The sequence below is a fragment of the Lycium barbarum genome, chromosome 4 (genome assembly GCF_019175385.1).
Source record: "Lycium barbarum isolate Lr01 chromosome 4, ASM1917538v2, whole genome shotgun sequence".
Classification (NCBI taxonomy): domain Eukaryota; kingdom Viridiplantae; phylum Streptophyta; class Magnoliopsida; order Solanales; family Solanaceae; genus Lycium; species Lycium barbarum.
The window spans coordinates 80,014,760-80,019,554 of NC_083340.1; the positions used below are offsets into that span (position 1 = coordinate 80,014,760).

Here is a 4,795-nt window from a genome sequence, read left to right on the forward strand (position 1 = left end):
ATGGCATAAACAAAGTATGTAGACTCAGGAAAGCAGATTGAGGATTCCAGGATAACACAATCTCATCAATGAAAACTAGCAACTACCTTAAACTCTGGATTATAATAGTTCTTTAGCAGTCTCTTACATTCAAATAAGATTAATATTAGTCTAGAAGTTCACTAAAGTTACTATTATTGATCATGTAACCATATTTTGTCACGACCCAACCGGAGGGCCGTGACGGGCACCCGGTGCTAACCCACCCAGACACCTCTTAACATACTTTCACATTTACCTCTAGGTGAGCCACATAGCTAAATCATACTTTCTATCCATTATTCATACTAATTCCATTGGACAACAATACATTTATATCATCATTTGCAATTATGCCCATACCAATGTACATAAGCCGACGAGGCTAACAAAATGATGTCCAAAATATAGGCTGACAAGGGAAAACATATCTAACCATATACACATGCCTACGAGCCTCTAAGGAGAGTATGCCATATCATATAGGCGTGACAGGACCCCGCTATGCCTATAAATATGTACACAAAAGAATCAATACCAAAAGCTATAGCTCCGAATGAAATGGAGCTCCGCTATGTAGTCCCTGATTAATGTAGCTATGGATCAAGTCTGTCTCCCTGGCCACCTGCAGGCATGACGCAGTGTCCACAAACAAAAGGACGTCAGTACGAAGAATGTACTGAGTATGTAAAGCATGATCGATATCATTATGAAAGCATAATAGACAACATAGAAATAGCATAGGATGAGAGACAGTAGTAGTATAATCGTCATAAGCACTTACTTGCTTCTCATAGGGACTTTCCATTTCTAATGCGTAATTGTGTACATACATCCATATCCGTATCTGTACTCATATCCGTACTTATTTACATTCCGTATCCATAGTTGTATTCATATACATATTCTTATTCGTATTCGTATCATATTCGTATTCATACTCATATCTATATCATATACATAGCATACCCGACCATGAAGGTTCGGTGTTTCGCGTATCCGACCATGGCTAGGCTCGGTGATTATATATATATATATGGCCCTACCAAGGCTCAGGGTTATCCGTACCCAACTGCAGTGGTGCGCACGTATTTTATATATATATATATTATATTATATTATATTTTCTACCCGGCCATATAAGCTCAGGGTTCCATAATAGCCATACTTTGGCACATATACATAAAAGCCCATAAACATCTTTAGCGTTATCATTATTATCATCGTCATCATTATCATCATCACCATTATCGTCGTCATCATTATCATCATCACCATTATCGTCGTCATCGTTATCGTATCACTTTCATCGTCGTTCATTACACCTATCCTTATAGGATTACTCGTCATATGGGAATTTAATACAATCGTAACATATCGAGAATCATGAGCTTAGTAGCTTTTCAAGATAGCATCATTTGAAGGACATCATAGGCTTATAGAAGATTAGATATTTGGCCAAAGAACCATGCCTTATGAAAGAAGGGTTAGCCTTACATACCTTTCCGTTCAACTATTCTATCACTTGCACATTCTCCTTCAATGCTCACGTTTCTACCTTTATTAGAGTTATACTATTATTAGAAAGATCTATAGCTAGCATACATGATTAAAGCTAGAGAAAATTGGACAGCGTCTCCTTTATTTATACGACTTCCTCCATATCATATATCAACTCCCAAACATCAACATCATAATAATAGTCTTTATTTAACTACATTATCCATATCCCTCAATTCACTTCAAGTCATCCATATCCATCATTACATCACACTATTACCTTCGCTCATATACAATGTTTATCTCATGTTCCCAATATCATTTATAACATGATTATAATCATAGCATATCAAGAATAATTACTCAACCCAAGCTACTACTCACAAACATCACTATTCTCACATTCATGACCCATTTTCTATATCCTTTTACAATCCAAGTGTTTCAACTTCTCAATACCTTAAACAACATGGAAATACCATAAAAATGACCTTAGATGTTGTAGAAATGAACCTTGGGTGGAAACTCCTCACTTGAGCAAACCCCTAGTTTCACATTCACTTGGATTCCTTGCCTTGGATGAACTTTAATGAGTTTCTTACACTTGATTCACCTAGTTTGATGCAGTTGATCATAAATTTCTCTTGTGTTCTTATGGATGAAGAGTGGAGAGGGTTTCTAGAGAGTTCTTGAAGTGTTAGATGAAAAATGAAATGAAATAATGACTTGGTCCCTTTTTAATATTGTGAAAATCTGATCTGTCGGAAAATTATACGGACACTTCTAGGGTCCGTATAAACTTATACGGTCCGTATAAGTGACCGTGAAATTTCCCCTTTAACCACTCGATTCTGTGCTCATTATACGGCACATTATACGGGTCGTATAATTTTATACGGTCCGTATAAGTGACCGTAAAATCACCTCTTCAACATCTTGCTTCTGTGACCATTATACGACACATTATACGGGCCGTATAACTTTATACGGTTCGTATAATGACCGTATAATTACCAGTGAGGGACTTCATTGTGACAATTTTGCGGACCATTATACGGACCGTATAATCGATCGTATAACTCATCTTTTCACTGATCTTGTTTTTGTCACTTGGTTTGATTTCCAATCCTTACAGAACCTTCTTAGCACTTGTTTATCACCTCATTAACAATCTAAGGGACATTATAACTCTTCTCCAAAGCATCATTAAATCGTCATTAATTCGTTGCTCGCAATTCTTTTTCGATACCTATCATATGTCTTGCCTTCTTTTGGCAAACTTCCTTCCCCTACCTCGAACGTCTTTGTTGATGTCATTCCTTACTTATTGAAATACTGTATAATTTATGCTCTTCGTTAGTTTATTCATTGTGCATCAACGGAAAATTTTTCGAGGTGTAACATATTTTGTCATGTTTAAAGAATGAGCAGCCAAACAAGAACTTCAGCATCTAATGAAGCATATGACAGTCTGTGCATCTCTATCTATGGAGCAATATCAATAAAATTATCTAGGCTCACACATTCAGTCCCTATTAACAACCACTATTAAGGTTAAGCATGTCTTATATGAAGATAAGAAATGATCTCTATTTCCAAACATCTAATGAATCTTAAGCATCATTTAGAATAGCACATTACCACTAATTAAACCCAAGACAATCTAACAACAAACTAACATCAAATAGACCATTATCACATAACAAAGCTACTGAAAAATGACAAAAATAAGCAACAAAGTTAGAATGTTACCTTTTTTAAGTGCAGCCGTGGTCAAGATTGAATTTGGAAACCTTTTGTGCTTCCAAATCCCACACTCTGCCACATCGACACTAAACAAGCAAGAAAATAAATTTTAGAACTAAGAGAAATACCAACTTTAAGTCAAAGTTTAAAATTTTTATATTGAGAGGCTTGAATTCGATGTTTCCAGCCTCTTTAAGTTTTTCCCAATTTTTTTCCGACCTGTTTTCATGGTGAGGGTGGGGATCTATTTATAGAACCCCAAAATTTTTCAAACCCTCAAAATTATCGATGTGGGACAACTAATTTCTCCCAGAAATTAACCTTGTAAAACAAATCTATGCCTCAGAACGACTGTAACAAAAAACGAATGGTCAGATATGAGCCTCGTTGGACTCGATCCAACCCACTCGTCCCCAACCAATGAAAATTGAGCAAAATAAACACAATACAACAAATAAAACAACAATAATCAACTTTTGACTAAATAATTTCAAAACAAAAGCGAAAGAAACAAAGTGTTTTACCGATTTTGGAAAGATCTGGGTAAAACAAAACTGGGAATTAATTTGTTTCATGTAAATAATGCTGCAAAAGCTGTGCATCTTACACTTATTCTGTGATTTTACCATATTTGGGATGAGAGAGAAAGAGGAAGCAGCGGCGGCTCCTAGGGTTTGCAAGAAAATGGAAGAGAGAGAAGGGGTGAGAAAAAATGTCATTTGGTATGAATGAAAAATGAATAAGAAAAAGGGGATTATTCCCTTATGCTGATGTGGGGATGGGCTTAGGCCGGGTCCTGGTCCGTTTTGGGCTGGACTTGGTCCAAGTCTTTAAAATGATAATAATTAGGCTGGTCCTTTTATGTATATAGTGTATACATATATATATATATATGTGTACCTAATATTTCAATTATAAACAAATTAGGACATAATTAACCTATTAAATAATTTTAAAAATTTCCAACTGTATAAATGGGCTCAATTTTGCGAATATGGCCCTAATTGATTTTAATTCAACTGATTATTTCAATTATGGCCATATTTGGCCTAATTAGCAAAATTTAAAATTAAATTGCATTAATGACCTTAATAAATTTGAGCCAATGAATTTGGTTATTTCAGTGAAGGCCATTAAGACGCTAAATTTGCAAAAATGACCCCATTTTCCTTAAACCATGAATTGGTTAAATTGATTGTGGCCATAAAAAAAATGACCACCTAATTGATTAATCAAAGCATTTATACACAATTATAAATAATTTTAACAAATTTCATTTATACAAAATTAGGGATTAAGGGATGAAATGGTTAGTTATTTTAATTACGTAAACTCCTTGAATTAAAGGGAATAAAGTATTTGCTAATTTTGATTTTGACAATTTAAACAATCAAATAAATGATTATTATTTTTTGAAGCAAAAAATGCCTTTTCCTTTTCTTTGATTAAATCTAACAAGTATCTCATAAGTGCCATAAAAGGTACCAATTAATTTCTAAATAATTTGTGATGTCACAAAAAATCTTTTTTA

The 4,795-nt window shown here is 34.5% G+C and overlaps 1 long non-coding RNA gene across 1 annotated transcript; it reads right to left on the reverse strand.

The window, feature by feature from the left end:
* Positions 1-344: 344 nt before the first annotated feature.
* On the reverse strand, positions 345-4,010 carry LOC132638453 (uncharacterized). Its single transcript, XR_009581741.1, has 3 exons — positions 3,789-4,010; positions 3,271-3,350; positions 345-643 (listed from the first exon to the last, which is right to left on the reverse strand). It is a non-coding gene; the product is annotated as an uncharacterized LOC132638453 (long non-coding RNA).
* Positions 4,011-4,795: the final 785 nt, after the last annotated feature.